Source organism: Suricata suricatta, chromosome 13 (genome assembly GCF_006229205.1).
Source record: "Suricata suricatta isolate VVHF042 chromosome 13, meerkat_22Aug2017_6uvM2_HiC, whole genome shotgun sequence".
Classification (NCBI taxonomy): Eukaryota; Metazoa; Chordata; class Mammalia; order Carnivora; family Herpestidae; genus Suricata; species Suricata suricatta.
In genome coordinates this window covers 83,426,053-83,452,244 of record NC_043712.1, presented here as the reverse complement: position 1 = coordinate 83,452,244, position 26,192 = coordinate 83,426,053, and the positions used below count along the sequence as shown (strand labels likewise).

Here is a 26,192-nt window from a genome sequence, read left to right as displayed (position 1 = left end):
CATGACCTGAACCAAAGCTGGACACCTAACTGACTGAGCCACCAGGTGCCCCTAGAGTCCTTTTATTGTCACCTCAGATCGGGCAAATCTTTTGCTTTTAAAATGATGAAATGAGGTTCTCTGCGAACTTGAGAAGAGAAAGGACCAGCAGCAGATGCTCTCCCGCTAACTCAGAATCATTCATGGGAGTCGTCAAATTGTTCTTCCAAAAATATCAAGGAAGATGAGAAGAAAGCAAATGTTTTTGCTATCAAGGCAGAGACATTTGGTCAGAGCAATAGAATAGCCTCCAATGCCAAAAAATAATAAAGAAAATGTGGAATGAGTAACTTCCAAAGTTATGGAAATAATTTGACTGTGTCTTACTCCAGGATGAAACTTGACATGCGTCCTAAGTACCCACAGATGGAAGGCGTCCTGGCAGCACATTCGGGGCAGCGTCCTGATCGCAGGCCTCAGTGTAATCATGGTGTCGCCAGGAGTTTGTCTGTTTTAAAACAATTATGTACATATATAAAGTGTGTATACATGTGTGCTTAATTCTCTAGTCGTGGTGATTAGCTTGCTTTAAGCCAATACAAATTCTCTTATAGCAAATGTTACATATTTAAAAGATACTTAAAAGAATAGGGCCTCTAGTGGAATCCATATGTCTAACCATTTCTAGTCTGTTCATACTTCGCTGGCCTCTCGGTGAAGGGATAAAACCCACATATTAAGCTCGAGTAACAATGTTTATCAAATAGTCGTGTGCAATCTGCTTCTGCCACACGCATTAACCCTTATTTTCTGTGGCTCAGAGTGGAAATTCGTACTGTTGAAGATGTGGATAGAAACCCCGCAGAATAGAGATGTAATTTTTCTTTATTTGCAGCCTAATCAGTTTGAAAAATATTGTGATGAACTGGTTTAGATAGGATTAGAGAAGCAAGGAAGAAAAAAAGGGGGCAAAATGTCTGTAGCCTAATGCAATGTGACGGAAAAGTAGGGACTTCGGTCTGGCAGACATGGGTTTGAATCACGGTCCCTGATTTATGAGCTATGGACATTGAGCAAGTTTCTTAATCATTTGGAGTCTCCTGCTTTGGGAAATTAGGATAATGAAACATCACAAGGATATGGTGAGAGTGTACTGACATGATGAATACAGAAAGCTAATGCAGGAGCTCCGGGTGGCTCAATTGATTAAACATATGGCTTCAGCTCAGGTCATGATCTTACAGTTTGTGGGTTCGAGCCCCTCATCAGGTTCTGTGCTGACAGCTCGGAGCCTGGAGCCTCTTGGGAATCTGGGTCTCCTGCTCTCTCTCTCTGCCTCTCCCTTACTTGTGCTCTGTCTCTCTCTCTCAAGAATAAATAAATAAACATTAAAAAGAAGAATGCTAATGCAATGTGAGAACCCAGTGGACATTTGGTAAATGAGAGAGATTGTCATTTACTGAGAGCCTCCTATGTACAAGGTGCTTTCTGTATGTTGTCTCATTTCCTTCAACGGAGGGTCCCCAGCTTTGCTGGAAATTGGAATCGTTTGGAGAGATGTAGAAATGACTGACGTTTAGCTTCCACCCCCAACATTCTGAGGTGTGATCTGCAGTTTGGGGTATTAAAAAGGTCACCTGGTGATTCCAACACGCAGCAGCTTAGGAGCCGCTGCCTCACAACAATGCAGGGAGCTAAGTGTTAGCACGCCTGTTTCGGGGTGAAGAAAATAGAACTGGGGGGTTGATTTACTCCAGGTTACATGGTTCATGTTTAACCGTGTGGTTATGGGGGAAATGGTCTTGATGTATTATTTTTAAAGGTTTTTTTATTTAAATGTTTGTTTATTTTTGAGAAAGAGAGTGAAAGTGGGAGAGGGGCAGAGAGAGGGAGACACAGACTCTGAAGCAGCTCCTGGCTCTGAGCTGTCAGCACGGAGCCTGAGGTGGGGCCTGAACTCACAGACCATGTGATCATGACCTGAGCTGAAGTCAGATGCTTAACCAACAGAGCTACCCAGGCGCCCCATTGATGTGTTATTTTGCAATTATACTAGGTCACCAAAATAAAAAGAGTTAAAAAAAATATTTAGTACAGGGCTCAACGTCAATTTCTTTTCACTAAAAAAGTTAATCATTTATATAAAATGACCAGAAATATGTTTCTCAAATATATTTGTTAAAAATATCTTGGAGGTAGGGTGAAGACGAAGTTTTGTTTTTCATTTTTTGAACTGTGATGATCTTCCCAAATGCTAAACAAGGAATATACATTACTTCCTTTATAAGAGAAAAAAAGCACAAATGTTGTTTCTTTAGGAGTCAGGAGACTGCATAATAAGCAGGCTTTAAGTTCAATAGTGGGCATCATTATTTTATTTTATTTTTAATGTTTATGTATTTTTGAGAGAGACAGAAAGAGACAGAGTGTGAGTGGGGGAGGGGCAGAGAGAGAGAGGGAGACACAGACTCTGAAGTAGGCTCCAGGCTCTGAGCTGTCAGCACAGAGCCTGACTCAGGTTCGAACTCAGACAGTGAGATCATGACCTGAGCCAAAGTAGGATGCTTAACCGACTGAGTCACCCAGGCGCCCCGACAATGGACATCTTTAATCTGAGGGGTCTGGAGCACATTTCTATGACAGTATCCAACAGGCGGAAGGATGCCTGATTTGAAAACCTGGGCGCCGGATGTAGACTGGATATCGGTTCCGCATTTTGGAAACATCCTTAGAGATGTCCAAACTTACCCTGAGCCTTCTCTCATTGCGAGGCACTAATGAGTTAGAAGATTTTCTTACTAGTCTGACATCAGGATTTGTATCCTTTTCTTTCAATTTCCTCTGCCACCATCTTAGCTCAGCCCTGAGTAACTCGTGGCTCGAAGATTTCTATGGCCTTTTAATTTGTCTCTTTTATTCTATCTGTATTTCAATATATTCTATATACCTCAGCAGTAGTGCTTAGAAACCTCCAATGAGATACTTTCTTTTTTAATTTTTAAATGTTAAGTAATTAGTTTTTAATATTAATTATTTTTAATGTTAGCTAATTCATTAATTTTTGAGAGAGAGAGAGAGACAGAGCATGAGTGGGGGAGGGGCAGAGAGAGAGGGAGACACAGCATCTGAAGCAGGCTCCAGGCTCTGAGCTGTCAGCATGGAGCCCGACTCAGGACTCAAACTCACAAACCAGGAGATTCTGACCTGCGCCAAAGTCAGATGCTTAACCAACCGAGCCACCCACGCACCCCAGTGAGCCTTCTTCTTAAAATCGTGGCATCTTCCCATCATCTACCGAATGAAAATCAAATTTTTGAAGCAAGCATTTAAGACTCTTCATGATAGGACCCCTTGCCATTGCTTTTTTCCACCCTAGTCTCCCGTCAAACATGATGCTTTGCTCAAATACACCACTTATTTGTACACCTCAGGCCCTTTATGTATGCCTCTCCCTCTGCTCCAAGTGTCCCTGTGTGTTGGCACCTTTTCAAATTCTGCCCAGTCTTTAAAGGTCAGCTCCAATGCTAGGTCCTTCACTGTGCCCTTGGGGAGTGATTACAGCTTCTTGTAAATTTTACACGCACAGGTGGCAATCACGTGACGTCATCCCTCACCTGGACTGTGGTTTACTCCTCACTTATCACCTCACAACAGATACGCATTTAATTACTGCAAGCATCCACGAATGTAGCTACAGCATAGTCTAGATGTAAACCCACCGCTTTTCAAGACAGAGATATAAATCCTGAGGTCTTTTGCATTTTTAAAAGTTGTGGTAGGGATGCCTGGGTGGTTCAGTTAGTTCAGCATCTGACTCTTGATTTCACCCGAGGTCATGATCTCACAGGTTCATGAGGCTGAGTCTCACGTCAGGCTCTGTGCTGACAGCATAGAACCTGCCTAGGAGTCTCTCTCTGCCCCTCCCCCACTGGCACGCATGCTCTCTCTCTCAAAATAAATATATTTTTTAAAAGGGGTAAAATACACATAACTCAAAATTTAACATCGTAACCATTTTTAAGTACGAAGTTCACGGGCACTAGGTACATTTATATTTTTGTGCAACTATCACCACCGCCTGTTTCTAAACCTGTTTTCCTCTTGCAAAACTGAAACTCTGTATCTGCTAAACAGTGACTACATTCTCTCTTCCATCCCCCACCCCCATCGCTGGAAACCGCCTTTCTACTTTCTGTCTCTATGAATCTGACCACCCTTTGTACTTCACAGAAGTGGAATTGTACAGTATTTTTGTGGGTATTTTTTTTAATGATTGGCTTATTTTACTCAGCATAATGTCTTCAAGGTTCATCCATGTTGTTGCATGTATCAGAATCTCCTTCCTTTTTAAGGCTGAATAATATTCCACTGTGTGTGTGTGTGTGTACATACACACCTACATATATACGCATATATACATATATATACACTTGTATATATACATACTACTTTTTGTTTATCCATGCATCTGTCAGTGGATAATGGGGTTGCTCCTACCTTTGGGCACAATGAATAATGCTGTTAAGAATATGATTGTGCAGGCATCTGCTGGAGTCCTTTTTCAACCCTTTTGGGTGTATGCTGTGGGGTAATTGTATTTTTAATTTTTTGAGGATTTTTTTTTTTTTGAGGAGTAATGTTTCTGGAGTTGCTGCAGCACGTTACATTCCCACCTGCGGGGCACAAGTGTTCCATTTGCTCTGCGTCCTCCCCAAGACTTGCTATTTTCTGTTTTGGCTTGATTTTTGACATTAGCCACCCTAATGGGTGCAAAGTCGATCTCTTGCGTTTTGAGGCTTTAAAACAGGAGTTACAAACTCAAACATCCACAGGAACCAAAGGGGTCACTAAACACGAGGGAGGCAGACCCATGAAGATGCTAATTAGCACCAGACACCCAGCCTCGGGCCCGGGGGCAGTGACACAGTGGCCGTTTAGAGAGCCGGCGGCTTCTGCATTGCGGCCAGCGTGGCGCAGCAGCCCCAGTGCCTGGGAGGCGTGGCGGATCTCCGTGGGATCTTCTGGTTTGTAAGCCTTGAAAATGGATTTGAGTTTGAAACGCTCTGCAAGCCAGTGTTCTGAGGCAACTAGGTTTGGGTGAATATAGGATCTCTATAGGTGTGAGAAGCCTTCCCAACTTCTTAGGAGAGAATCACCCTGGGGACAAGACAGCAGACACTCTGGGTCTGTGAAGGAGCTTGTGCTGAAACCCAGTGCCTAGAATGGTGTGGCGGCGGGGGCCGGTGGCTCAGAGCTCCAGCACTCCGGGCTCCTGCTTACTAGCGTCTCGAGAGGTCACGCTGCGGGTCTGCCTTGCCCCCACGCCTTGAAAAGCATGCGTTCCCCTCATTTCTGTGCTTTCGACACAACTACCGGTCAAGGTTCCGCTTCCCATTCTTGGTGCAGTTGTCCTCCTGCGCAAGTCTGCCCAGGCAGACTGAAATTCTCTCTCAAGGTATAAAGAAACCCGTGGAAACACATCAGAGTGGAGGCTGGGCAATGGGTGTGTACACAGAGACCGTGAGAAGGTTCTCCAGTATTTGCCTTTGGGGAAGGACTGTGTCCTATTAGGAACATCCAGAACCGTGTAGAGCAGGTGGCAGCAAACTCTCTGTAAAGGGCCAGATGGTAAGTATCCCAGACTCCGTGGGCCACTTAATGACTCTGTTACATATTCTTCTTTGGTTTTGTTGTGTTTTGCTTTTTATGATCCCTTCAGAATACAAGTAGCCTTTCTTAGCTCACAGGCTGTGAGCCAGATTTGGCCCATGGGGCTGCAGTTTGCCAACCCCTTGTGTTAGAGGAACATTCCAGCTACCTTGTGTTACACCTTGCCTTTCGAATAGATTAAGAGTCATTCAGGGGCACCTGGGTGGCTCAGTTGGTTAAGTGTCCAGCTTCCGGCTTCGGCTCAGGTCATGATCTCACGGTTCATGGGTTTGAGCCCCATGTCGGGCTCTGTGCTGACAGCTAGCTCAGAGCCTGGAGCCTGCTTCAGATTCTGTGTCTCCCTCTCTCTCTGACCCTCCCCTGTTCATGCTGTCTCTCTCTGTCTTTCAAAAATAAATAAAAAACATAAAAAAATTTTTTAAAAATAATAAAAGAGCCATTCAGGGAAAGGATTCCTTGTATTCTCCACACTGTCTAGCTTAGCACCTAGGAAATAGGTAGGCTCAACAAATATTGCAAGTAAATGAATTCATGCTTAAGAAGGGAGCATTCAAATATTTTAAGCAAGATGATGCTGTCATGAATCAGTCCTCAGATACCACCTTCTTAAAGTTTTCCCTGAATATACCGTGTTAGGGGGCGCCTGGGTGGCTCTGCCAGTTAAGTGTCCAGCTTCAGCTCAGGTCATGATTTCATGGTTCGTGAGTTCGAGCCCCACATCAGGCTCTGTGCTGACAGTTCAGAGCCTAGAGCCCACTTCAGATTCTGTGTCCCCTCTCTCTCTGCCCCTCCTCCACTTGCTCGCTCTCGCTATCTCAAAAAATGAATAAGCATTAAACAAAATTTTAAAAATAAATACATACATCGCGTTAGTGATTCCTCAGAGATAGTAGGAGCCTCTTCCAGGCTGGGGAGAGAGTAGAAAGCTTGCCTTTCTGGATGAGAGCCAGAAGGGAGCAGGGTGTGTTTTCTTCTTCTCTACAGAAGAGGCGATGGTAATTGCACCTACATTTCATGGAAAGAACAAAGATGATGAGCATCAAAGCCCTGTACGATCGCTGCAGATTTGGGATGTTTTAACGTCCCAAATTTAGGGCAGATGCCACCGTTGCACAAAGCTGACTTTTGTAAGAATAAATACAGTATGTTCCCAATGAGCACATTATTGATATGCTCCCTTTGTGAAATGTCTATTTTAAAGGGGGGGGTTATAGTGTTCTTAGGTTTCCAACATAAAATGTATCACTCCAGTGAGGACTTGAGGGCAGAATTTTACCTCCAGGTCAGCAAAATTACTTCCACTTAATAAATTTCCTTATTTGGTAATGACACACTAATTAGCTCATTATCACTAATTGCGAACCCAAGAGGGATCCATTTTCAGGCTACTCACCCTTCACTGGTCGGCCGTGGGGAAGGGTTGGACAGTGAAGGAAGTATGGCGCCGGGGCCTGCAGTGGGAGCAGGTCTGGGTAGGGCTGAAATGAGGACCCAATGAAGCGAAGGGAGATGAGTGTGGGCGGAAGGATGAAAAAGAAAAACGCACTGAGAAACAAGGGCGCACGTGTTATATGAGCACTCTGTTCATAAAGTTAACCAGACTCACTAAACAGACTAGAAACTTCAGAAATGCAAACAAGCTAGTTTCTTAATAGATTCTTGTGGGCCATAAGAGCCTGTCACCAATGTTGCAGTATTTGAGGCGTTCTTAGAGAAGAGGGGGAGGGGGAGAGATGGACCTGTTCTGAACATTTACTATGTGCTCACTCATTATTTAGTTACCGCCTTTAAGCTTTATGACCGCTCTGTGAAAGAGGTAGTAATTCCCTCCTTTTACAGATGAAACATTTGAGGTCAAATACGCCATATGACTTGTGCAAAGTGGAAAGTTTAGAGCTTAATGATACTCTGAGTGAAGTACTCTGCCAGTGATTTATAGGCACCTCTTATTTAAACATCCGAGCAGCCCATGAAATAGACATTAGTAGTTGGGTTTTTTTATTTTTACTTTACGGAGAAGGAATCAGGTGCTCAGCCAGGTTACTGAATTTGCTCAAGCTACGTGAGGGTGCCAGGATTCACACTACACAGAATGAAAGGTCTGAGCCCTTAACTGGGAGACTTCAGTCACGCCTTCAGGATGAGATGTCTTCCATCCTGTCTGCCATTTGTCTTGCATCTTACGAGCGGTGCTTCCCATCTTGCAACACATACTGCATTCCATGCAAAGCGTTCTTCAAGGTAACCCACAGAAAAAATGAAAATGGGGGGGGCGCCTGGCGGGCTCAGTCAGTTAAGCGTCCAACTCTTGGTTTCAGCTCAGATCATGATCTCGCGGTCGTGAGATCAAGCCCTGTGTTGGGCTCTGTGCTGATAGTGCAGAGCCTGCTTGGGATTCTTTCTCTCCCCCCCTCTGTCTCCCCCTCTCTCTCTGCCTCTCCTCCACTCGTGCTCTCCCCCTCCACCTCAAAATAAAGAAACGTTAAAAAAAAAGAATGCAAATATAACAAGCCCCCTCCCTTAGATGGACAGTTTTTCCTTTTTCTTCTTTATCATCGTCCTCCTCCTAAGGACCTAAACCTCCTTACAGGTATAGGACCTCATTTTCAGTTAGAGGTGCGAAGCAAGGGATGAAAGGGAGAATTCCAAATCATGCAGGTTAAGTCTCTTAAGATCCATTTCAGGTGAGTATTCGTTTAGAGCAAAGTTCAAATCCCTCTAGGTCTCTTCCCTTTCTCTCTTCCTATTTCTAAAGATGAAGTCTGTGCTCGAGACAGAAGAAGCCGTGTCCTTGCGATCCCGTGGTGATCAGGCACATGAGGAGCCTAGGTGGGCATTCTGCCTGCCTTGTCTTTCGTTTTGGTTGGTTTCCATGATGACCTGTGTCCCACTTGACAATGAGGTACCAGATGGGCACCTCCCTTTAAAGCCTAAGAGCTGTTCTTCTTGGCTCTGGCTTCCTTTGCCTTCCCCCAGTCTGGTTCCTGTCAATGGTGGACAAGTGATTCTATCACGGGGCCCATCTGATGGGCGTCAGACACCTGCTGGGCACATCTCACCACAGCCCCCAGGCCTGAGGGGTCTTCAAAGGTGCCATCCTCTGTTCCCGTACCCCTGCTGGTGGCTTTCCCTGCTGGCAACTTTTTGGGTGAGGATAGGTAGGAGCGATAGGTGCCAGGGACTTGGCCCTTGGATATACTATTTACGTGACCTTCTTAAGGCGAATGGATATTCGGAAATCCCTGCCAAGCCAAACTGGCTTCACTGCAGACTTGGGGATGGTTTCCAGATTGACTGTGCCATCTGCCATTTCTAATGGGTTGGGGGAGGAAGGGAAAGACTTCACACCAGAGGCTGTGTCTCTCCAAACAGGCATGAAACATAGGAGTTGAAAACCTAGGCCTATCCAGACTCCTGCAGACACATGCTTATCGCAGCTTTGTTAACTATTGCCCAACTGGAAGTAACCAAGAGGTCCTTCAGCAGGTGGATGGCCCGCACACTGTGGCTCACTCATGCAAGCAGAGACTCTTCAGTGACTCGCACAGAGCTGTCAAGTCAGGAAAAGCCAGGAAGATTCTTAAGTACAGATTGCTAAGTAGAAGAAGCCAGTCTGAACAGGCTACATAGGATAACAGTCCAACTATATGACATTCTGGAAAAGGCAAGAATATAGAAACAGTAAAAAGATCAGCAGTTTCCGGAGTTCAAGGGGACAAAGAGATGAAAGTAGAAGGTAGTATACTATATGGTATGGAAATGCTGCATCGAAGTCTTTAAGCAGTTGTCCAAACCTATAGAAGGTATAATGCAAAGAGTGAACCCTAATGGGCACAACGGGCTTCAGTTAACATGCACCAGTGGTGCCTCCTCAATGCACGTTACACATCAATTGTAATAAATGTGTCATAACAATAAAAGATGTTAATAACAGGGGAAACTGTAGGGAAGGCTAAGGAGGTAGGAGAAATGTGCTTTCTACTCTTTTTTTCATAAACCTAAAGCTGCTTTAAAAATTAATTAATTTTTATTTTAAAAAGGCACTCAGGAGCACTCGGGTGGCTCAGTCTGCTGAGGGTCCTACTTCAGCTCAGGTCACGATCTCATGGTTTGTGAGGTCAAGCCCGGCGTCAGGCTCTGTGCTGACAGCTCAGCGCCTAGAGCCTGCTTTGGATTCTGTGTCTCCCTCTCTCTCTTTACCCCTCCCCTGCTCACACTGTCTCTCTCTCTGTCTCAGAAATAAATAAACATTAAAAGAATTTAAAAATAAAAGGCATGGAACCAGCCTCTATCGGGGTCCCCTCAAGTGTATATTTTTTATCCTTACCATTCCCTCCCCAGGTTCTAGGCCTAAAGGCAAGACAGGACTATGTCTAATCCCCTGCCTTTTCCAGCGCGCCTCCAGAAACCTGAAGGGCTCACTCTTACCCCTCCTGGCTTTCAGAAATTCACCCTGAGCCATGTCCTTCTCCCTCCTGGGGAGACACCTGCCCCCCTCTCCCCTCCTCCCGGAGATAAAGGTGACAGTGGAGATAAAGGGACCAGTGACAGGAGCCACCCTCCCAGTAAGAAAGCTGTACAGGGAAGTGTGGCAACTCTTACTCCTAATTACACAAACAGAAGATGTCTTTGTAATATAGGGCAGAAGCAGGTGCACACCTGTAAGCGCACTCACAGACTTCTGTGTCCTACACTCGGGGAATAGAAGATACATACAGCAAGTCTACAGAACATGGAGGTACAGTTTGATGAATAATTACAAAGCAAACAACTACGTGGCCACTAACTGGATAAATAAATGGAATATTTCCCGCCCCCTATCAATGTCCCCACCCTTACCTCATGTGGCTGTCTCTCTGATCCTGGGTACCCTCCTGTCCCTGGAGGAAACTGGCATTCAGATTTTTTGATAATCACTTCCTTGCTTTTTAATAATCATAAATTTTTTTTAATTTAAAAAAATGTTTATTTGAGAGAGAGAGAGAGAGAGAATGAGTTGGGGAGGGACAGAGAGAGAGGGAGACACAGAATCCAAAGCGGCCTCCAGGCTCTAAGCTGTCAGCAGAGAGCCCGACGCGGGTCTTGAACCCACGAACCGCAAGATCATGATCTGAGCTGAAGCCAGACGCTTAACCGACTGAGCCATCCAAGCACCCCTGGGGAGGTAGTTTTAGAAAAGCACACTGCCACCCTGAACAGAATTGGAATCCTGCTATGAGGTATGCAGGGGGACGGATTTGGGGAAGTCAACTAACATCATCTCCCACACACGTCACAGATTTCCAGGTGAAACATAAAGGTCTTTCTACTACTTCTGCTCTCATCTCCCTCCCAGACAGTAAGTCCAGTTGTTTGTTTTTTTTAAGTATCTGAATTTTCTTTTTTTTTAATTTTTAATGTTTATTTATTTATTTATTGAGAGAGAGAGCAAGAAAGCAAGCAAGCAAGCCAGGGAGGGGCAGAGAGAGAAAGAGAAAGAAATCCCAACTAGGCTCAGCACAGAGGCTGATGTAGAGCTCGAACTCATGAACCATGAGATCATGACCTGAGCTGAAACCGAGGGGGGCGTTTAGCCGACTGAGCCACCCAGGTACCCCTGTGGTTGATTTTCGAGTCAGATTTAGAGGACAGCGTGGACATGGATGGAAGGAAAGAAGGAACAACTTGAGTGATGCAAAAAGACATATGTGGGGGTTGGGGTGAGAGAGAGAGAGAGAGAATATGAATCTGAGCAAGTACTTTGAGGGGCATAAGGTGTGAATTGCCAACAGGCCTTAAGGGTTAGGCAGAAGAGTTGAGCTGCTATATAAAAAGACTAAGCAAGCCGTTGAACAGAAGAGTGAAATGTTTTTATAACAAGAAAATACATATTAGTTGTCACACTGAGATTCTTCATCTCTTTCCAAGTTGAGTCAATATAGTTACCAACACTTCGCTGCCTACCACCTCCAGAGCAACATGCTGGAGAATATGAATAGATCACTGGAGCATGAGTCACCATTAATTAACAGTATTATTCTTGTTAGTGATTTATAAAAGACAAAGGAACAATTACTGTTTAACTATAAATCTCTGTAGAGATGAGCGTCCCTGGTTTTCTAAGTTGGTTCTGGCTCTAGTGTCTTCTGAAAAGCCATCTGAGTGAGCTTTAAGCTTTAAAATGATTGGCTAATTCCAGGGGTGCTGGGTGGCTCAGTGGGTAGGGCTTCCGACTTCTGCTCCAGTCATGATCTCACGGCTTGTGGGTTCAGGCCCCGTGTCGGGCTCTGTGCTGACAGCTCAGAGCCTGGAGCCTGCTTGGGATTTTCTCTCTCTCTCTCTCTCTCTCTCTCTCTCTCTCTCTCCCTCCCTCCCTCCCTCCCCCACTTGGGCTCTGTCTCTCTCTGTCTCTCAAAAATAAATAAATGTTTAAAAAATTAAATTAAAATAAAATGATCAGCTAATTCCATTCAGATGCATTGTAAAATTCATTGGAAAAGATTTCTTTCTTATCCCTCATGCTTTGGAGAGTCTCTGTTTTGTATCTTTTAATTGTTTGTACTGTAAATGTCAGAAGTGCTAAAAATGGAAACTTTTTGAAATGTCACAACAGAGACTTCACACGAAATTAATGAAATCGGTTGAGACATTGTTTGGTGTTGTTGGGAGATTTCAGTACCTGGAGTCCGAAAAGTACTCAGAAAGTTGGAAACTTGTTCTGAAGCATCTGAGCTTTTAAAGGGATCTCCTGTTGTGATATTTAAGGAAAGTAACCTTTCTGTCATTCTGCCTGCCTGTGATTTCTTCTGTAACAACATGGGTTTGATGTACTGTATTTTGGGACCACCTCAGCATATGAAATGTCTTAATTTGAAGACAGATTTTTTTTTTCCTGTAGTTTTTCATTTGTTTGTTTTTGTGTTTTGCCGTGGAATGTCATGATGAAAATTTATTTGTGGAAACACGTTCTCTCCTGGCTTTCTTGTTATGCTTCCATAATAATTTTGAGTGTGAAAGTTAATTCTCATTTACACATTTCACTTATTTTTACCAATTAACTTTCATAATGTTTACTGTAGAAAGATTCTTTTCTCAAATGTATTTGTCTACCTCACTGATTTTTATTGCTAAACTTTGATAACCGTTGATCACAGTGAGAGCAGTAAGGTCAAATTGTGTCCCACCAACATATAGTACAAGGCAATTTGACCAATGGCTACACTTGATTTTAACTTTGAACTATGTGCCTGTAATTGTAAACGGTATTTCAATGGAAATGAAATCTACTTAAGATAACAAATTTTTTTTACTACCGTAATATTACTTTAATTATAGCAATTTATATGTTAGGGGCACATGGGTGGCTTAGTTGGGTAAGCCTCCAGCTCTGGTTTCAACTCAGGTCATGATCTCACAACTTAGAAGGTTTGCCGAGTGGGCTCTGGGCTGGTAGCGTGGAGCCTACTAGACATTCTCTCTCTCTTCTCTCTCTCTCTTTCTCTCTCTCTCAAAAATAAACATTAAAGATTTTTCTTTAAAAAAAAAAAGGAAGCCCCCCCCCCAACAAAAGCAAAACAAAATAAAGGTAGGATTTCAGAGTTGGAACTTAGTGGTGGATCTCCTTTGGAACAAAGAACCGGACTACGTGCGTGGTCCTGCTCTGTCCTCCATATTTGTCTCTTCATTGAAGTGTATCACTAAGGAATGCTGGACCGCCAGAGATATGGTCCCAGACATGAGCAGCTCCTCCGGAACAGTCTGGGCCCAAGTTGACCTGGGGTCCTTCCTTTAATATCAGGAAACACAGGGGCGCCTGGGTGGCTCGGACAGTTCAAGCGTCCGACTTCAGCTCAGGTTAGGATTTCGGGGCTGGTGAGTTCGAGCCCCACGTTGGGCTCTGTGCTGACAGCTCGGAGCCTGGAGCCTGCTGCAGATTCTGTGTCTCCCCCTCTCTCTGCCCCTCCCCTGCTCATGCGCTCGCGCTCTCTCTCTCTCTTTCTCTCTCTCAGAAATAAATAAACATTTAAAAAGTTAAAAATAAATAAAAACTAAAAAATTAAAAGGAAAAAAGATCTATCAGAAAAGGATTAAATCCGGAAACAAATGAGATGACATTTCTTCACGTTCCCTCTGACCATTGTGTAAGCACGGACCATCGTCCCCTGGCTGCCCCTCCAGGTGTGAGTGCAGGGACAGGCGGGGCGGGGGAGGGCTTAGCAGCGCTCTCTCTGCATGGGGATGGCTTCTCATCTCATGCCTCTGGGGCTGAGGCACTTGTCTGAACAAGGCTCATGGCTAATTCTCTCATGTCTGACTAGAATCAGTGCATATCCTTCCTGGTAGTATATTTTTAGGTTTACCCTCACTTCTACTTTTTCTTCCCTTAGAAGCCTGACAGGTCCTTATTGGTGGGCTGAAATAAAATCCTCTAATTTACAATTTGAAACAATTGGTTGAAAACATCTTTTAAAAAATTGTTGAAACATTTATTTATTTTTGAAAGAGAGAGAGAGAAAGTACTAGCGAGGAAGGGCAGAGAGAGAGACACACACACACAGAATCGGAAGCAGGTTCTAGGCTCTGAGCTGTCAGCACAGAGCATGACGGGGAGCTCGAACCCACGGACCCTGAGATCACCACCTGAGCCGAGGTCGGATGCTTCACCGACTGAGCGAGCCAGGCACCCCGAAAACATCTTTGATCAAACCCTGGCTATTCTGGTCAGGAGTAACCATTCTCTTAGATCCCACTAAAACCCCAAAACAAAGGTTAGAAAAAGGAAATATGGAATAGTTCATGAAGGTCAAGCTGAATACAAAATAAGAATGCATTAGGAAAAACAGTTTACTTAAATATACTGCATATGAACAATTATGTTGAAAACTGTGCTATGATAATGATTACCTGAAGCAAACAGTTAATTGCATAAAGACAAAGAAAAATGATATTTTATCCATATCTAATACAGTCTAAGTGAGAGAATATTCTCATTCCAGTTGACTGAACCCCAGATTTTATTAAAGAAATATCCTCAAAGGACAAAAGAATAACACAACAGTCCAGATTTAGTTGACATGATTTTTTTTGGTTCAATACCCAATGTCCTTAATTATGCTCCCTACTGGCTTGATGGACAGTGATGATTAATTAATTAAACTAACACGTATTGAAATTTTGTCGTAGGTATTTAACCCCTGATTTTTAAGAACTTTTCAACCCCTGGGAGAGACAGATAAATAAAATATTATATTAGAGAGAGATGGGGCCACGATAGTGTAAACACACATGCACGTGGGGAGGCCAATCCAATCAGCCTGGGGAATTGGTAAAGCCCAGTGGGGGTTGACAGGTTCAAACTTGAGAGCCAGACTCTCTGGGATGAATTCCCTGCCCTGTAATGTACCTGCCATATGACCTTGTGCACATTGAGTCATCTCTCAAAACGTCAGGTTTTTATTTTTAATTTTTAAAGTTTATTTATTTTGAGAGAGAGAGAGAGAGACACAAGAGAGCAGGGGAGGGGCAGAGACAGAAAGAGAGAGAGAAAACCCCAAACAGACTCCATGTTGTCAGCACAGAGCCCAATGTGGGGCTCGATCTCATGAACCGACGGATCATGACTTGAAACCAAGAGTCGGACACTTAACTGATTGAGCCACCCAGGCGCCCCTCAAAACATCAGTTTCTTAATCGGCAAAACGAAGAAAATGGAGGCACCTTTCTTAACGAGGTTTATGTGAGATGATGTATTGAAGCACGTGGCCGAGTGCCCCTAGATTGTAAGTGTTCAGTTTATGTTGGCTATTACTACTGACAGGAGAGATGATGCGTGACAGGTATTTCGGGGGGTGAGTAGGAGTCAGAGAACAGGGAAGTGGAAGAAAGACTTTCAAGGAAAAGCAATGACCTGGGTTAGACACAGACACACGGAACAGAATAACATCCCTGGAGGAAAGCATTGCTTTCCACCGGCTCTACTTTAATCCACTTTGATGAAACCCAGCAAGTCCTTGCATTTGGCATGGAAGTAACACAAAAAGTTTGCTACAAACACTTGTGATCCACCTCAGGAATCCTTGGAGACAGACCTGCCTTCCACCAACTCCTCTGCCCTTGATTTACCCAGTTTTTGAATTCGGTTTGGCTCCAGAGTTTGGGTTGTTATTGCAGACCACACTGTGCACTCCCCAAGACCCAGGGCTTGGTATTTGCCCCCAGACTCTATGAACTCAACTGAGATACACTTCATCGTTGAACTCCAGCCACCTTCCCCGGCGCTCCCTAGCTGAGCCTGAAATGGACCCTGTGTTCCCGGACAGCGAGGAAGACTGGCCAGTTTTCTGGAGAGAGAGGCTTAGGCCAAATGGTAATAAGTGTTGTGTGTTCAGCTTAGGAATCTGAATAATATCCTAAAACCTGTGAAGAACCACCGAAGGAGTTTACATAGAGGAAAGACATCATCAGATTTCTATTTTAAGCTGATGCTAGTAGCAGTTTCTAGAGCAGATAAAAGAAAAACCAACGGGAATGTCTGTTCAGCTGATCCCGGGGAGACAGGACTGTTCTGAGACAGTGGTATCAGGGAAGAAGGAAAGCCAGCGAGGGTGAAAGAGAGAATAGATGAGGCGGAATGTCTTGGCCATGGCCACTCGCTGGCTAGAGGAGGTAAGTAATAGGAGTCTAAGGTGATTTCTAGCTCAGGCAACTAGAATGGGGGACAAGAAATTAAATTTTAGGATAAAAATAGGTCAGGGGCGCCTGGGTGCCTCAGTCGGTTGAGTGTCCGACTTCAACTCAGGTCGTGATCTCACAGTTCGTGGGTTCGAGCCCCGCGTTGGGCTCTGTGCTGACAGCTAGCTCAGAGCCTGGAGCCTGCTTCTGATTCTGTGTCTCCCTCTCTCTCTCTGACCCTCCTTTGCTCATGCTGACTCTCTGCATCTCTCAAAAATAAAAAACATTTAAAAAATTTAAAAAATAGGTCAAATGTTGGATATTTTGAGTTGAAGGAGTTTGTGGGACTCTAGGTAGAGGTGCCCATCAGTAGAGAAGTCTGGGCTTCCCAAACATTCAGAGTTTCAAGTGAGCATGTGGAAAGGGAGGAAGATTAATGATTCTTGTTTTCAGATTAGGTGTGTACCTTCCATCATCAACAAGAAATTCTTCTGTTCTAAAAATCAGTGTCTGGTGACTTGGGATGCATGAGAGGATCCTAGAGTGACTGATTACCATTTACATTAATGAAAGAATCTGACCCAAAGGTTCAGCAATCACATACTTTTGCTACCTTAATAGGCATATCTTTAAAAAGATGTTTTAGTGTTTATTTTTGAGAGAGACAGAGTGCAAGCAGGGGAGAGGCAGAGAGAGAAGAAGAAACAGAACCAGAAGCAGGCTCCAGACTCTGAGCTGTCAGCACAGAGCTTGACACAGGGCTTGAACCCACAGACCGTGAGATCGTTACCTGAGTGGAAGCCCGACGCTCAACCAACCGAGCTACCCAGGCACCTCAATAGGCATATCTTTTAAAGCATTTTTGAAAGTCTGCGTTCATCATTAATTCAAGATGGCCTACTCATTTATTTAGGGAAAAAAATGATCTGTGCCTTGGAGGGGCGGCAGAATGAATGGTACGTCCTCAGCTAGGTATGTGTCTCCTGACTCTACAGAATTGGAGAAATTATGACCTAGGAACAATTACTTAAGTTCTCTGGGCCTCATTTTCTCAACATCCAAAAATGGGAATTACATAGAACTTATCTCTTAGGGTTTTTGGGAGGAGGAGTGAATACACAGGTCGCTGACTGGGAAGGGGAGAAGCCTCAGTTCATGTTAGTTGTCTTTATTATCCAAGACAGCACAGCAAGATTCCACTGAAAGTGTCTCCTCTCACTGCTGCGTTGTTTAATTTCACTTCAGGTAAAATGATGTCCCTCCTGAATGCGGGCATAAAACATTGCAGGGGTGCCCAGGGGGCTCAGCTGGTTAACTACCTGACTCTTAATTTCAGCTCAGGTCATGATCTCTCGGTTCGTGAGTCCGAGCCTCATGTCGGACTCTCTCTGACAGCTCCGAGCCTGGAGCCTGCTTCAATTCTGTGTCCCCCCTCTCTCTTTCTGCTTGGGATTTTTCCTCTCTCTCTGCCCCTCCTCTGCTCATGCTCACTCTCAAAATAAGTAAACTAAAAAAATAAAAATAAAAAACATTGCAGGAGCACGTGGGTGGCTCAGTCGCTTAAGGGTCTGTCTTCGGCTCACGTCATGATGTCATCGTTAGTGAGTTCGACCTCCAGTTCTGGCTCTGTGCTGACAGCTTAGAGCCTGGAGCCTGCTTTGATTCTGTCTCTCTCTCTCTCTCTTTCTGCCCCTCCATGCTCATGCTCTGTCTCTCAAAATAAAGTTAAAAAAATTTTTTTAATCCCAATTAGAATTCACAAAATTCTAAACCCATGAAGGAGAAAAAGTACAGCAGAAACAGAAATTAGGAATCAATGGCTCAGTCAGTTAAGTACCCGACTCTTGATTTAGGGCTTATGAGGAGTTAGAAGATTAAAAGGATCCAAACTATGAACCATTAAGGAACAACATTTCAGAGGAGCAAAGGATTGCATTTCATGGCTTTAAAAAGAAAATTATAGTTCTAACTTTTTGTATTGTATTTTAATTTCTATAACCTTACTTCCTAGTTTTTGATGCATACTCACTATTGCTGATGTATTTGTCAAAGTGATACTTAATGTAGTCTCCCTTATTTCATACAAATACAAGTATATGAAGTGAGGTTTCAAATTTTTTTAAGGAAACACAAAGTTTTCCGTTATTTTTCTATGTCTTAAAATCTCAGATTTGAATCTAGCAAAGAGAAACAAAAATCAAACAGTGGCATACTAATTAGGTTAGCTAGCACAAGAACATGTTAACAAGTAAATTCAAATTCATTTTCACCTACTTTAAGCCCAAGACAGCCAGTGATATTTATTGTACCTTGGCTGGCTGTGGATTAGCTGAAGGTTGGGGCTGAGAGTTAGGGGACCAACCCTTCCTTCTTCTGTCCGTAAATTCATCACTATCCAGTCACCACAGGGAAAAAGGGTTCAGAGACTAAGATGAACTGAAAAGTACAGAAAATATTAAAATAAAACCACACCCATCAATAATTACTGAAAATAATGATTCCATAAATAAAAATGAAGGAGGTTTTGGGGCACCTGGGTGGCTCAGTGGGTTATGTGAATGACTTCAGCTCAGGTCACGATCTTGCAGTTTGTGGGTTCGAGCCCCATGTCGGGCTTTGTGCTGACAGCTCAGAGCCTGGAGCCTGCTTCAGATTCTGTTCTGTCTCCATCTCTCCGCCCCTCCCCTGCTCTCTCTCTCTCTCTCTCTCTCTCTCTCTCTCTCTCTCTCAAATAAAAAAAAAAACATGAAAAAAATTTTAAATGAAGGAGGTTTTAGTTGACTAAAAGATTTTATAAGGAATCTCTTTCATCCAAGGCCTCGGTGCCCTCTCTGTCTTCTTTGTCCTCTTTCTCAGGATGACTGTTTTCTTTTACCTAATTCACATTTTCATTGAGGGTGTTGCCTTGAGGTCTTGGCTTTGTGGAGGGGTTTTAGATTATAATTCTCATCTCATGAGGTCCAAGGCTTTGTCTCCAGTCTCCAAGTGACCATTAAATCGAAATTCTAGCTTTCTCAGGAGTGGTAGATTTCTCTTTTTCAACACTGGTTTTACTTTTTTTGATAGGGGCTTTTGTTCCTTCCTAAGTCTAAGAATTTCCCCTACTTTCTTGCCAGCTCAGGAATGCATTTAATAAGCTATTTTAAAATACTTCATCCAGAATTCTTAGGCATTCACTGAAAAACATTTATTCAGCTTACATACCCCACTGTATGATCAGCAATGGAAAGAAAAATTGTTAAAAATCTAGACAATGTAAAAGCATAATGTAATTTGAAAAATCGGAGTCAGGGAGAAAAGCAGGATGAAGGAGGGGAAAAATAGGGTAAACTTTGCATCTTTCATTGTAGAGTATCAACAGATGCTATTTAAATTTGAACTCCCAGAGGAACTACAACCAGAAATTATTAACAGTGTTTATCTCTGAGAACTTAGTGGCGAGGGGGGATTAGGACAGGAAGTCATACTGTTTGTAAAGGTAGAAATAAAGTGGTCTTGATTCACAGTCAACATGAGTCTCTACATAGACTATGTGATGGAATCGACAAATATGCTGCCAGGACTAAGTGACACTTTGACAACGGATCAGGATGTAAGATCAATACCAACAATCAATTACATTTCTCTACAGCGGCAATGAACAAAAGGAATTTAGAAACAATATTATTTACAATAGCATCAAACATTACGATATGCTTACGGATAAATCTGACAAAGGCATAGAAAACCTATCTATAAAAAATGAAAAAACATTCCTGAGAGAAATTAAAGAATACCTAAATAATAGGAAAGATATGTCTTTCCCATGGGTCAGAAGACTGTCTGCTATTAAGACGTCAGTTCACACTGGATTGATCTATGGATTCAGTGCAATGCCAACGTCAATCCCAGCAAGCCTTTTTGTAGAAATTGACAGGTTGATTCTAAAATTTTTTTTATGTTTATTATTGAGACAGAGGGAAACAGAGCATGAATGGGGGAGGGGCAGAGAGAGAGGGAGACGCACAGAATCTGAAGCAGGCTCCAGGTTCTGAGCTGTCAGCACAGAGCCTGACGCAGGGTGTGAACTCACAAACCATGAGATCATGACCTGAGCCGAAGTCGGACTCTTAACCGACTGAGCCATCCAGGCATCCCTGACAGGTTGATTCTAAAATTCACATGGAAATGCAAAGGACCTAGAATATCCAAACCAACTTTGAAAAAGAGCAGAAGTGGAGGGTTAATGATACCAGATTTCAAATTTATTATGAAGTTATAGTAATGAAGGTAATGTGGTATGGGGGTAAAGACAGACAAACATACCAATGGAAGAAAACAGAATCCCAAGGCAGACACACACATGTCTGCGTCACTGATTTCAATAAAAGTAGAAAGGAAATTCAGTGGAGAAGGATAGTCTTTTTAACAAATGGTATAGGAACAATTGGATATTGTGAACCTTAACCCTTACTCCACATCCTACACAAAAAATTAATTCAAAATGTCTCAAGGACCTAACCTTAAGAGCTAGAATCATAAAGTATTGTTAATAGGAGAAAAATCAAGTGATCTTGCATTAGGCAAAGAATTCTTAGATAAAGGCACAAACCACAAAATACAATATTGATAGATAAGACTTCATCAAAATTAAACTCTTTTGCTCTTTTAAAAAAATGTTTTTATTTGTTTATTTTTGAGACAGACTGGGGACCGGGGGTGGGCAGAGAGAGAGGGACATACAGAATCCCAACCAGGCCCTGCACTGCACTGTCAGCACAGAGCCTGACCGGGGGCTCGAACTCATGAGCTGTGAGATCATGACCTGAGCTGAAATCAAGAGTCAGATGCTTAAAGAACTGAGCCACCCAGGCTCTCCAAACTCTTTTGCTCTTTGGGAAGATAACTTTAAGGAAACGAAAAGGTATATATTTGAGAAGTATTTTAGAAATACTTGGGACAAGGGAGCTACATCCAAACTATGTTAAGAACTCTTGTAACTCAGTAAGAAAATAAGCAAGTCAACAATAAACAAAACATAAACAGGTATTTCACAAAGAGGATATGCACATGGGCAGCAAGCACATGAAAAAATGCTCAACATTACTAGTCATTAGAGGAACACAAATTAAAACCACAAAGAGATTAGTACTGCACATGCATTAGAAGAACTAAAATTGAAAAGGCATATTAATTGTTGTCAACAGGGTTGGCAAGGCGGTCGAGTAGCTAGAATCCTCAGACATTTCTGCTGGGCATACAAAATGATAAAGGAACATAGGAAGCATTCTAACAATTTCTTTTTTTTAATTTTTTTAAATGTTTTATTTATTTTTGATACAGAGAGAGATAGAGCATGAGAGGGGAAGGGGCAGAGAGAGAAGGACACAGAACTGGAAGCAGGCTCCAGGCTCTGAGCTAGCTATCAGCACAGAGCCTGACGCGGGGCTCGACCCCATGAACGTGAGATCTGACCTGAGCCGAAGTCAGAGGCTTAACCGACTGAGCCACCCAGGCGCCCCTCTAACAATTTCTTAAAAGTGAAAACATACACTCACCATGACACCGAAATTTCACTCCTAGGTATCTACCCAAGTGCAATGAAAACATCTGTCCACAAGAACGCTTACACACGAATGCTCATGGCAGCATTAGTTATAATAGCAAAAATCAGAAAACTAATTGTGATCTGTCCATACAATGGAACACTCCTCAGCAGTAAAATAAATGAGACACACAAAGTGTGGATTAATCTCAAAAATATCCTGACAAGTGAAAGAAGCCAGACCAAAAAAGAAAAAAGAAAGAAAACTCCAAAACTTTAAATATTGTATGTTTCCATTTATACGCTATTCTAGTAAAGGGAAAATGTAATGACATCAGATCAAAGTTTTCCTGGGGCCACAGGTAGCAGTGAGGTGTGGGGGGTGAGAGATGATTGACTATAAAGAACTGCAAAGAAACTTTAATGTAACAGAAATGTTGCATAGCTTATTTATGGCCATGGCTACACGTGTGCATGCATTGCTAGAGTGTATCTAATTGTACACTTAAATGGTTGAATTATACTCTATGTGAATTATACCTCAAGAAAGCTGTTTAAAATAAAAAAGGAATATGCATTTATTTCTACCCCAAGATGGCATAATATGGAGTGTGAATGTACTTTACAAATGTCTGTTAGCTGGAGAAATTGGTTAGAAGGAGAAGAAATTAAACACCATAGTCGGGTCCGGGATAGATTCATTTCACAGTCCCATGTTAATAACGCTCTTCTTAAGGATCAGAACTATCTGCAGCCTGAAAACAAATTGCGTGAGAGACATCACAGGTCCTTTGCCTTCTGTGTTCTGCCTTCAGAACCTCTTACTGCAAGTGGATAAATGGTCCCCTATTTGTTGCATTATTTCTTTATGGAATTATAGTGGTTAATATCCTCCGAGTGGATCCAGTGGCCTTTCTGAAGCCTTCTATGTGGCCAGATGGGAAGGGAATAGAACAATCTCCCCGGTCCAGTTTTTTCCTCTTTCCAAACATTAAGAAAAAAAAAATCAAGATGCCCTTAAAATCCTTTTCTCTCCAGTTTCTCTAAGAGAGGGTTTAACAAAGCCCAGTAACACTCTTAAAGGGTCTCCTGCTGCTAAACGGAGTACAACAGGGCTGTCACCACAAGGAGTGACTCCTGACTGAGAGCTGAGTCTTTCTCAAGAGAAATCTGACAATTAAGTGCAGAAGTGGCCCCCGGATTGCACCAAAGATTATCCCAGCTGGGGTTCCGAGAAGGGCTCCTGCGGAATATGGCCGAGGCGAAGGTCCTTTGTGGCTCGGATCTAAAACACCTTCCTGCCCTTTGGAACTGATCACAGGCCGATAAGTACAAAGCAGATGCATCTTACATTTTACAGAGCTTCACAAGAGGCTCCAAAGTAAAGTTTTAAAAAATTAAATTTAAAAAGAGACACGCTGGGTGACCTGGACACTGTGGGTAAACAGAGCTGTGCACACGTTAGGCTGAAAGAAGCAGTGAAATGAGGTGATGGGTGTGTAGAAAATTTTGCCAAAGGTTTTCATTCCCTTTTGCTTTCCCTCCTTTCATGGACGGTGTAGCGCCGTTGCAGAATCAAATGGGAATCTCTTCTTTAGGCCGTAGGTTTCAAAAACAATCGTATTCCCCATAAGGGGGGCCCTTGGGTGTAAGATCAGTCTAGGGGAAGGCGGTTTTCAGCATAGTGACCAGATTCTTAGTCTCGTTTAAATCCTAAATGCCACAGGTGTGTTGTTTGGGGGAAATTTAATCTCTTTTTTTAATGGAGAATATTAATAGTACCTAATAAATAATTGGTAACAGGATTATTCAAAGTAATCCATGTAAGAAACAGAGAACAGTATCTAGCACATGGAAAACACTTGTGTTAATGAGGATTCACTTCAGCTAGTTGGCTAGATGGCTGTCATTTTTGTTTTTTCCTCCTCCGTAGATAATACCGGGCAGTATAGTGGCCTCACAAGTCAGTGTGGACGTAGTCTTCTATTCTGTGGCCCATGTGTTTGGCTTCATCCAGGTTTGGGGTGTCCTTGTTCTAAGCAGTGGGGTGGAGAAGGGAATCAAGGATAGAAGGGCAAAGCCAGCAAAGTGAAGATTTCTTAGCAGGGGCCCCATGAATGCTTCTGAATACATCCTACTGATTAGAATTTATAGTTCCTCATCTGGTTTTAGGTGAGACTGGAAATGCAAGTCTGAATGGTAGTTTTGTGGAAGAGGTTCCAGAAAACCCAAGACTAATTCTGTGATGACAGAGGAAGGGGGAAAGATAACTAACCATCTATCCGAGTGCTTCATAAATGGTAGCTATTATTGTTACTTTGGTACCTAGATGGCTCCCAGGCCAGTCTCCAGACGGGATGGTTCTTCGTAGCTCATGTGGTTTCTGTGTGTGTGTCTCTACTCCACCGTGCTGCTGACATTGGCATTTATTTATAAAACAGTGCTCATTTTCCCATCTCTTTTCCCCTTTCTAATGTTCTCCTCAAAATGTAATACTACCCTTATATTTATACTGTACTCCTAATCTCGAGATTATTTTCTAATTTATTCCACGTCTTTCTTTTTCTACTAGTCTTTTATGTGCCGATTTGTCTACCCCCACCCTACAATTCATAATATTGAAGCCCTGACTCCCACTATCTCAGAATGTGACTGTATCTGGGGACAGGCTCCAGTTAAAACGAGTTGATTGAGGTGAGCCCTAATCTAGGATGACTGGTGTCCTTATAAAGACAGGATTAGACTGGGGCGCGTGGGTGGCTCAGTCAGTAAAGCTTCTGACTTCAGCTCAGATCATGATCTTGTGGTTTGTGGGTTCGAGCCCCATGTCGGGTGCTGTGCTGACAGCGCAGAGCCTGTTTGGGATTCTCTCTCTCTCCCTCTTCCCCACTTGGACACGTTCTCTTTGTTCTCGCTCTCAAAATAAATAAATAATCTTAAGAAAAGAAGAAGCAGCAGCAGAAACAGAGCACACATGAGAAAGAAGACAATTTGAGGAGACTTAAAGGACAGAGGACTTGGTGGGTGTAGGGGAGCCAGACTGGATGGTGCATTGACCAAGGCAGCCGTGGGGCAGTTATGGTGGCCGTCCCTACACCAAAGGCACACGGGGAAGGAGGCTTTATCAGGATGTTTAGTCAAGGGATACAGCTATTTCGAAGCAACGATGTAGTAGGGAGGAAACCCAGACCTCAGTCTCCTCCCTGACGGCAGTCTCCTGCCAACGCTGCCCACGGATGGGAACCAGAAAGCATGGGACTCCAACACGGTGGCCATGAAGGTCAGCCTTCTAGAACGGGGGGCAGAGAACAGGGACCCTGAGGAACAAATAAAAGATAGGTGGTACAGGGAGGAACGCTCATCGTAAGTTCTTTGGTGTCTTCCTTTCTCCCTGTTCTCTGCCTGCTTTCCCCCCTTCCCTCAAAGTGCACACTGGAGCTCCTAAAGCATATATAGGATGTCCTGAATAAATATCTGGGAACTGAGTATCTTTCATGCTCAGAAACTCTTGCATAGTGTATTTCCTTCCTACTGGTTTTCAGAGTGTGTGTCTCACTCATGCTGGTTAGAGCGCTACTCCAAGTCTTACCTACATCTTGCCTCTCTAGTACTTCCCTCAGAGTTCCTTGTTGGCTCATTCTCCACAAATGAAAACCCAAACCCAAACCCAAACCCAAAAACAAGCAGAGCAAATCAAACCACAAGCCATAATATTTTTTAAAAAGACCCTAGTAACCATCTCAGTTGATGGTATTTTCTGGTTACATTTTTTCCTTCTCTCACATTTGCAATGCTTCATTATCGTTGGCTTCAGATTAAGGATGTCTGTGGATCTTTATGTTTGTGTTAACTTCCTTTTCCAAAAGTGTTACAATCCCCAGCCTATCTTCCCTGTTTCTGACAGGTAGACATTGTATCTTTTGAAGTCTACGATAAACTTTTAGGATATTTGTGTCTCAAAGATGATTGCCAAATGTAGCACTGTGGTGTGTGTGGGTGTGGGTGTGTGTGTGTGTGCGTGCGTGCGCACAAGAAGAGTTCATAAGTTATAATGTTATGGTCATACAACACAGTTAACTTAAAAACATTCTTCTGAGAGTTACTTTTATTTATATTGGCTACTTCCCTGGTTTACCAAGGAAGTGAGAATGCCTACTCAAATAAACTCCGTGTCAGCCCTTCTTACTTATCTGTCGTTCGGTTCTGCCGCATCTCTGTAGCGGGTTCCTGAGAAGCTGATGTATCTTCCGGCTCTTCCTGAAACGCAGAGCTTTGTGTTAACATTGTTGGGTCACTGAATCAGCACTGACTTGAAAGAAAATGACATGGTTATTTTACGCGATTTTACTTTTTATCTTTTTGATTTGAT

General features: G+C 43.1%; 1 long non-coding RNA gene across 1 annotated transcript; it reads right to left on the bottom strand.

Annotated features, from left to right (window-relative positions):
- LOC115275681 lies at nt 1–26,082 on the bottom strand. Its single transcript, XR_003901690.1, has 3 exons — nt 26,010–26,082; nt 6,513–6,654; nt 1–487 (listed from the first exon to the last, which is right to left on the bottom strand). It is a non-coding gene; the product is annotated as an uncharacterized LOC115275681 (long non-coding RNA).
- Nucleotides 26,083–26,192: the final 110 nt, after the last annotated feature.